The following is an 11,376-nucleotide window of genomic DNA, read 5'->3' on the forward strand; positions in this document are numbered from 1 at the left end:
AGGTAGGGAGTCCTGCATCTGGACATGGAGCCTATCAATCAGGATGAAGAGGGGAAGAGAGGGGAATGGACCGTGAGGGGAGGGGGGTGTTGGTTGGGTAGGGGTTTAAGTTAAGAAAATAACAATGTTCTATTTGTCAAGGTTTCCATTCATTTGGTATATGTATAAAGAAATGCAAGACAATACTTGTAATTATCTGCTTTAATAAAGTTTATCTGATATGTTTCAAATAAAACTGTCTTACGTTTGGTGTCTTCTGATTATTCCTTTCTTAAGGGCTCAGTAAGAACCAACATGTCACCTGTTTTGCCTAAGCTCTAGCCATTGACATGGATACATAATGTTAGAGGAAGATGCTGCTATCTGTCTATTTCATTGAATTACATCGGAGGAGTGAACTGACATCATAGAAAGGTATGGCATTGATAATGATGGATAAGAGGATTACTGCTTTTTACTCTTGTCCATGTATGAAAATAAAAGTCTTCATCTCCTTACCCCATAGGACACTGCTTTGTTTAATAAATATCAGTAGCCCAATTCTGTCAATATTTTACAATAGCTGTATTACTTACCATAGTTAAAGGTCTCTTATATTCCATCTGTGTCACTAGCTTTTATTCCACAAAATCATATAAATGCATAGAGAAAACTTGGTTACATCACCATATGCTCAAATGTGTTCATAAGGGGAAATTTATCATATGCCGGCACTCCTGCACCGGCGTGTGATATCGGCCACACTCCCCTGGTGTCCGGAAAGATACATTAAGAGTTTCATGCCTCTAACTGGCGGTGCAGCCGCCGGGTAAAACTATGCCAGGTCCGCCAGGTATAGTTTTGCATGAAAACTAGCAAACAAAAGTTCACTGAAACACAGGAACGCCCCATGCTCGCCCCCTCCGCCACCTACCACCATGGCGTATTTGCAATTTTAATCGCAAATTCTTCCACTGCCAGAAAACTAGTGTAGAATAAGAGATAAATCTCCCCCATAAAATCATATTAGGCAGCAAAGTGTCCTGTGTATGATCGGTTCCTCTATGGGTTACTGAGATGGTATACTGCATGAAAACACACAAATTGCCACATATCAGAAGTCATGAAGAATTAGCCAGAGCCTCGGAAATGTTGCAGGCATTGTGCTTTCATCCAATCTACCCTTTTGTTTATGTCTGTTACCAAATGAAATATATATCTGTTCAGCCATAGCAGAGATGGAGACATTTAGGGACAACGTTGGAAGAATGTTTTTGCTCCTCCATTTCTATCTAGAGTTTCCTCATTCATATTATACCTATTGATGGTCAGTTTATTAGAGATTTCTTTGCATATAGCTAATTGGATTAATACACTGAATTAGCTCTTTCACAAACAATGACTATGTATACGGTGAAAGGTCCACAAAAATAATAACTGGTAACATTTATTTGAAGAGACTGAACTGAAGGTCTTCTAATGCATAAAAAAAGAGTATTCTTGAAGACACATTACTTCTTCCATTTCATCTGCTTGCCCTGCTTGTCATGTTGTGTGGACTCTCCATAGTAGCAACCGATTTCTGGTTCAATATACAGTTTATTGTGTAAAATGAGTAAAGCTAAATGAGTCACAGAGACTATTATTCTTTGGCAGGAAAATAATTACAACAGGTTCCTTTCAAAGTAGAACTAAGACCATGAGCAGGAAAATCCCTAGTAACAATTAAAAAATAGTGTAAGAAATTCAGATATATAACAAAGACGATAATTATTTTCTCTGCAATAAAAATAGCTTATTCTCTACAATGCAATTTCATCATCTGTATTGGCAGCACATTTAGGATGGTAACCTTGAAGATTCCCTGTGTTCACTCGTAAATAATAGATAGTTAAATAGAGACATAGATAGATAGATAGATAGATAGATAGATAGATACCAATTTTCTTAATAAATTTTGTATGGTGGGTAATGTTTATACTACAAAACCCACAGTGTATCTCTTTGCATGGGAATTGTTTTTTGTAGCAGGACTATGGGAAGCGTCTGTTAGAGTAAAATGTGAATGCCTTGTAGCTGGGCAACAGGCAGGATTTAACGAAAAGTACTTGATGAATGGATAGAGAAGAGGTTGCTAATGATGAACGGGGCAGCTGGTAGTAGCAATAGTACTTATAGTCATCCCTCTTTAGAGATAATAACAGAATACATTTCATGAAAAACATGCTCTGTAAATAAAAGGCAAAAGCAACACATTTTCTAATAGTAATAAAAAAGAGGAGGGAAGACACATGCTCCAAATAAAGACAAGATAACCTTTCTCTAATTGGACTAGCTTGCAGACAGCAGGCTGTTTACACCATGCGCTCGCTAAAAGGTCAAAATTACCAATTATCTATTAACTTTTTTCCTACATTTGACCCAATATTAGCCCTTAAATGGCCGAACTGCGGATCTGTAAATGACATTCTAAATATCAAGTGGCAAAATTAATAAATAACAATAAACACATTTACATAATGAGAAACCTTGTGGTTTATGTTATGTATTTGATATTGAAAGGTGCAATTATAGAAACATAACCTTATTTTTCATTACAATTACATTTTCTAATCACAACATTGTGTGATTCTCTTTTGGTTATAGAACCATATTCCACTAAACCATGGTCAACTAAAATAACAACAATAAATCTAGGTTTTTGGGTTAATAATAAATACAACAATTTGATGTGTAAATTAACAGGAGCTCCTACAGATTTTTCTGCACTAAAACAGATCTGTACAACTTGGAACTAATAGTTGATAAGTTTATTAAGTTTATCGTCTAAAATGCTGCTTAGAGCTGGGGGCACTCATTGCAAATTGTGGTAGGTTTATAATTTATATTAGCATCAGTAGTGTTTTAATTATTATTGTGGATTTTGGCCCTATAGGAGCATGAAGGCCTACGCCATTTTTGGCTTTATGCTCTCTGTTCTTGGTGACTCACACTGTCTTCCTTATATCTGTCAAGTGCAAAGGAGCCCTTGGAGGTTTCTGTGTAAAGAGCTTGACCTTCCTAGTTGTAGGGGTGTCGTTAGACTTTGCGTATTGTACTGTGCCGCAGTGATTGGGTGTTATGTGGAATATTAGAGACTATTGGGCTTATTTACTAAGGGTCTCGCGGCCGCATTTCCATCGGGTTTCTGGCGTTTTCGGGGATCGCACCACTGGGACAGGGATTTAAAAGGGGATTGTGTTGCATGCGATCGGATTTTGAAAGCGCTGGCTTTCATGCAACGGGTGGGCCGTCGGACGATCAGACTGATTCAGATAGAGTGCGGGATTTAACTTTAAAATTGTGATGAGGCCTTGCACTTACATGCAGAAGGAAGAAGAAGGTGAGCACTGTCGAACTTGAGCAGGGAGCGACACATGCAGGATATCAGGCGCACAATGTAAGTGAATCGCGCCACAGAGCATTCTTGTCGGACACTCCAGATCGGGGAACACGCAGGACCTGGTAAGTAAATGTGCCCCTATGAGGCTAATTGTTGCTAGCTGCTGCTGCCTTATCCCATTAAATTAAAGGGGACTAAGAGGTAACATGCACCCCAAATATCACCTGTAGAAGTTGCTTCAGGCTTATGCTGCTGTCTACCAAGGGTCATCCACTGCAGAATGCAGATGTTTGGCTTTTGCTCATTATGCAAAGTGTCTAGGGCCTGGGTGCAAAGTAATTTAAAAATTGTCCTTCTCAACTGCATATGTATAAGCCTATGCAAAGTTTTTTACTGACCAAAACATAAAAAAATAACAAAAATAAAATTTTAAAAATAAACCACAACTTTTGTGGAGAGTAACTACAGGGCTGTTCTCTCTTTAGCCATTTAGCCTAAAATGTGTGCAACAGTATATGTCAATTGCTGAATATGAGTAGTATTCCAAGGGTACTGTGAAGGAGTGAGAACTTTTCTCTTTTTATATGTATGACATTAATTTTGATCCCCTTAAAGGGCTTTTCCCACAAAGACAAGTTAGGCCCAATCCACGGGATAGGCCCTAACTTGCTGATCAGTGGGGGTCTCAATGCTCCTGCAAAATGTACATAAGGCTTTTTATCATCAGATTAACCCCTTTTTCATCAATGTACTGTAATACTACTGTATTGCAGTTTTTTGTGAATACAGGTGGTCCCATACTTAACCCTTAAAGGATACAGGGTATTTTCGCTCATTTCTCGCTCTCCATCTTCAAAAATCCATAACTTTTTCATTTTTCCATGTACAGAGCTGTGTGAGGGCTTATTTTGTGCATAAATTTTACTTTCCTGTGATTATTGTTATTTATTATTCCATGCCATGTAGTGGGAAGCCGGAAAAAAATTTCAAATGTGGAAAACTTGAAAAAAAAACGCTTCACATTCTTGTGGGCTCAGTTTTTATGACTTTCACTCTTCGCTCCAAATAACACCTCCACTTTATTCTTTGGTTCGGTGCGATCGTAATGATACCAAATTTATACAGGTCTTGTTGCGTTTTAATACATTTTCAAAAATTAAACAAATGTGTACAAAAAAGAAAAAAAAATGTTGCCATCTTCTGACACTAATAACATTTTCATACTTTGGTGTACGGAGCTGTGTGAGGTGTCATTTTTTGTGAAATGAGCCGACATTTTCATTGCTACCATTTTGAGGACTGTGCAACATTTTGATAATTTTTTATTACATTTTTTATGTCAAAAATTTATGTAAAAAGGTGTAAAAGTCGCATTTCGGACATTTGGTCACCATTTGCCGTTCCGGAGGTCTCTGCAGGCCGTAACCATTTTTATACAATGTGTTTGTGATTTTTACTATTTATTATATTTTATATCAGTTCTAGGGAAAGGGGGATGATTTGAACTTTTCATATTTTATACATTTTTTACATTTTGATCCTTTTTTTCTCTTTTTTTTTCACTATTTCTTAGAACATCTAGGGTATGGCATTTTCGCACATGATTCGCCACTGGCTCATTGTAACGAATACTCAGAAACCATGCAGCCTCGGGACAAATGAAGACCCAAAGCTACCTTGGCAACCGATGCCCCCCCCCTGATGTTGTTTGGGGGAGCGACGATCGAGGGCAAGATGACATTTTAAGTGCCACCGGTGACCTTGCTGGCGGCAAACAACAGGTCAACACCCGCGATCGGTGCAAGCAAAGCCCATCTCTGTATGAAGAGGGCTCAGACCGTGAGCCCTCTTCATACACCCTTCATAGCTCCGTGGCGGATAAATCCGTCATGGAGCGTGAAGGAGTTAAAGACACCCGACTTAGAGACGACGCCTAGTTACAAATGGACCCCTCTGCCCAGGGCCAGATTAAGGGTCCCAGCGGTATGGAGCACCTCATTTAGGATGGGGCCCCCCCAGCTCGGCAGCCAATGCGGGGCCCCCTCCCACAACAATATAAGTAAAAAAGATACCACATAGTTATACTGTTAAAAAGCTCTAGAGATATTAGAAACCAAAAAATACTCCTGCCATACTATTATAAAATAATGATACCACAATACTGTAACCAATTAAAACTACCATAAGACCAGTATTCCAAACAATAGCGCATCTATTTATAAATTCCTCCAAAATGCAGCACACAGCATCACCACAACATAAAGATAATACCAACATCCTGATAATGTGCACAAACTCTATACACAGACCAGTGTTACCAATAATTTACCAAGTATATACTCCATTTACTGATGATCTTTACCGCCATATTATTATTATACAAACCCCAACCAGCACAGGACAATATCACTAATGACACCTCTTACCAGGCCCAAATAATAACATTAAATCATGATTATCACCCCTACATAATAACTGGATAATACTGCAATACTAAATGATAACCTACACACAGACCAGTATCTACCACCATATAGTGACCATATAGTAGTAGATACAGGTCCTGCACAGAGGCCGCAGTGTCATCCAATGACTTACTTATTGACGTCCCTGACGTTGTCTCTTCCCTCCTGTCTGATCTTTCAGGAGACTTCTTCCATCCATTACTCTATCTCTGCGGGTTTATAAAACAAACATGGTTGACATCATCCTATGTACTCCTCACACCTGACGGTCACACCACAACTGACCACTTTGTGCCCCCACATATATCATATTATATATACCCCTCACACCACAACTGACCACTTTGTGCCCCCACATATATCATATCATATATACCCCTCACACCACAACTGACCACTTTGTGCCCCCACATATATCATATATACCCCTCACACCACAACTGACCACACTGTGTCCCCACATATATCATATATACCCCTCACACCACAACTGACCACACTGTGCCCCCACATATATCATATATACCCCTCACACTACAACTGGCCACACTGTGCCCCCACATATATCATATATACACCTCATACCACAACTGACCACACTGTGCCCCCACATATATCATATATACTCCTCACACCACAACTGACCACACTGTGCCCCCACATATATCATATATACCCCTCACACCACAACTGACCACACTGTGCCCCTACATATATCATATATACCCCTCACACCACAACTGACCACACTGTACCTCACATATATGATATATACCCCTCACACCACAACTGACCACTTTGTGCCCCCACATATATCATATATACCCCTCACACCACAACTGACCACTTTGTGCCCCCACATATATGATATATACCCCTCACACCACAACTGACCACTTTGTGCCCTCACATATATCATATATACCCCTCACACCACAACTGACCACACTGTGCCCTCACATATATCATATATACCCCTCACACCACAACTGATCACACTGTGCATCCCACATATATCATATATACCCCTCACACCACAACTGACCACACTGTACCCCCACATATATCATATATACTCCTCACATCACAACTGACCACACTGTGCCCCCCACATATATCATATATACCCCTCACACCACAACTGACCACACTGTACCCCCACATATATCATATATACTCCTCACATCACAACTGACCACACTGTGCCCCCCACATATATCATATATACCCCTCACAGCACAACTGACCACTTTGTGCATCCACATATATGATATATACCCCTCACACCACAACTGACCACTTTGTGCCCCCACATATATGATATATACCCCTCACACCACAACTGACCACACTGTGCCCTCACATATATCATATATACCCCTCACACCACAACTGATCACACTGTGCATCCCACATATATCATATATACCCCTCACACCACAACTGACCACACTGTACCCCCACATATATCATATATACTCCTCACATCACAACTGACCACACTGTGCCCCCCACATATATCATATATACCCCTCACACCACAACTGACCACACTGTACCCCCACATATATCATATATAATCCTCACATCACAACTGACCACACTGTGCCCCCCACATATATCATATATACCCCTCACACCACAACTGACCACACTGTGTCCCCACATATATCATATATACCCCTCACACCACAACTGACCACACTGTGCCCCCACATATATCATATATACCCCTCACACTACAACTGGCCACACTGTGCCCCCACATATATCAAATATACACCTCACACCACAACTGACCACACTGTGCCCCCACATATATCATATATACTCCTCACACCACAACTGACCACACTGTGCCCCCACATATATCATATATACCCCTCACACCACAACTGACCACACTGTGCCCCCACATATATCATATATACCCCTCACACCACAACTGACCACACTGTACCTCACATATATGATATATACCCCTCACACCACAACTGACCACTTTGTGCCCCCACATATATCATATATACCCCTCACACCACAACTGACCACTTTGTGCCCCCACATATATGATATATACCCCTCACACCACAACTGACCACTTTGTGCCCTCACATATATCATATATACCCCTCACACCACAACTGACCACACTGTGCCCTCACATATATCATATATACCCCTCACACCACAACTGATCACACTGTGCATCCCACATATATCATATATACCCCTCACACCACAACTGACCACACTGTACCCCCACATATATCATATATACTCCTCACATCACAACTGACCACACTATGCCCCCCACATATATCATATATACCCCTCACACCACAACTGACCACACTGTACCCCCACGTATATCATATATACTCCTCACATCACAACTGACCACACTGTGCCCCCCACATATATCATATATACCCCTCACAGCACAACTGACCACTTTGTGCCCCCACATATATGATATATACCCCTCACACCACAACTGACCACACTGTGCCCCCACATATATCATATATACCCCTCACACTACAACTGGCCACACTGTGCCCCCACATATATCATATATACCCCTCACACTACAACTGACCACACTGTGCCCCCACATATATCATATATACTCCTCACACCACAACTGACCACACTGTGCCCCCACATATATCATATATACCCCTCACACCACAACTGACCACACTGTGCCCCCACATATATCATATATACCCCTCACACCACAACTGACCACACTGTACCTCACATATATGATATATACCCCTCACACCACAACTGACCACTTTGTGCCCCCACATATATCATATATACCCCTCACACCACAACTGACCACTTTGTGCCCCCACATATATCATATATACCCCTCACACCACAACTGACCACTTTGTGCCCTCACATATATCATATATACCCCTCACACCACAACTGACCACACTGTGCCCTCACATATATCATATATACCCCTCACACCACAACTGATCACACTGTGCATCCCACATATATCATATATACCCCTCACACCACAACTGACCACACTGTACCCCCACATATATCATATATACTCCTCACATCACAACTGACCACACTGTGCCCCCCACATATATCATATATACCCCTCACACCACAACTGACCACACTGTAGCCCCACATATATCATATATACTCCTCACATCACAACTGACCACACTGTGCCCCCCACTTATATCATATATACCCCTCACAGCACAACTGACCACTTTGTGCCCCCACATATATGATATATACCCCTCACACCACAACTGACCACTTTGTGCCCCCACATATATGATATATACCCCTCACACCACAACTGACCACACTGTACCCCCACATATATCATATATACTCCTCACATCACAACTGACCACACTGTGCCCCCCACATATATCATATATACCCCTCACACCACAACTGACCACACTGTACCCTCACATATATCATATATACTCCTCACATCACAACTGACCACACTGTGCCCCCCACATATATCATATATACCCCTCACACCACAACTGACCACACTGTGTCCCCACATATATCATATATACCCCTCACACCACAACTGACCACACTGTGCCCCCACATATATCATATATACCCCTCACACTACAACTGGCCACACTGTGCCCCCACATATATCATATATACACCTCACACCACAACTGACCACACTGTGCCCCCACATATATCATATATACTCCTCACACCACAACTGACCACACTGTGCCCCCACATATATCATATATACCCCTCACACCACAACTGACCACACTGTGCCCCCACATATATCATATATACCCCTCACACCACAACTGACCACACTGTACCTCACATATATGATATATACCCCTCACACCACAACTGACCACTTTGTGCCCCCACATATATCATATATACCCCTCACACCACAACTGACCACTTTGTGCCCCCACATATATCATATATACCCCTCACACCACAACTGACCACTTTGTGCCCTCACATATATCATATATACCCCTCACACCACAACTGACCACACTGTGCCCTCACATATATCATATATACCCCTCACACCACAACTGATCACACTGTGCATCCCACATATATCATATATACCCCTCACACCACAACTGACCACACTGTACCCCCACATATATCATATATACTCCTCACATCACAACTGACCACACTGTGCCCCCCACATATATCATATATACCCCTCACACCACAACTGACCACACTGTACCCCCACATATATCATATATACTCCTCACATCACAACTGACCACACTGTGCCCCCCACATATATCATATATACCCCTCACAGCACAACTGACCACTTTGTGCCCCCACATATATGATATATACCCCTCACACCACAACTGACCACTTTGTGCCCCCACATATATGATATATACCCCTCACACCACAACTGACCACACTGTACCCCCACATATATCATATATACTCCTCACATCACAACTGACCACACTGTGCCCCCCACATATATCATATATACCCCTCACACCACAACTGACCACACTGTACCCTCACATATATCATATATACTCCTCACATCACAACTGACCACACTGTGCCCCCCACATATATCATATATACCCCTCACACCACAACTGACCACACTGTGTCCCCACATATATCATATATACCCCTCACACCACAACTGACCACACTGTGCCCCCACATATATCATATATACCCCTCACACTACAACTGGCCACACTGTGCCCCCACATATATCATATATACACCTCACACCACAACTGACCACACTGTGCCCCCACATATATCATATATACTCCTCACATCACAACTGACCACACTGTGCCCCCACATATATCATATATACCCCTTTACACCACAACTGACCACACTGTGTCCCCACATATATCATATATACCCCTCACACCACAACTGACCACACTGTGTCCCCCACATATATCATATATACCCCTCACACCACAACTGACCACACTGTGCCCCCACATATATCATATATACCCCTCACACTACAACTGGCCACACTGTGCCCCCACATATATCATATATACACCTCACACCACAACTGACCACTCTGTGCCCCCACATATATCATATATACTCCTCACACCACAACTGACCACACTGTGCCCCCACATATATCATATATACCCCTCACACCACAACTGACCACACTGTACCTCACATATATGATATATACCCCTCACAGCACAACTGACCACTTTGTGCCCCCACATATATCATATGTACCCCTCACACCACAACTGACCACTTTGTGCCCCCACATATATGATATATACCCCTCACACCACAACTGACCACTTTGTGCCCTCACATATATCATATATACCCCTCACACCACAACTGACCACACTGTGCCCTCACATATATCATATATACCCCTCACACCACAACTGATCACACTGTGCATCCCACATATATCATATATACCCCTCACACCACAACTGACCACACAGTACCCCCACATATATCATATATACTCCTCAC

Source organism: Engystomops pustulosus, chromosome 3, assembly GCF_040894005.1.
Source record: "Engystomops pustulosus chromosome 3, aEngPut4.maternal, whole genome shotgun sequence".
NCBI classification, from domain to species: domain Eukaryota; kingdom Metazoa; phylum Chordata; class Amphibia; order Anura; family Leptodactylidae; genus Engystomops; species Engystomops pustulosus.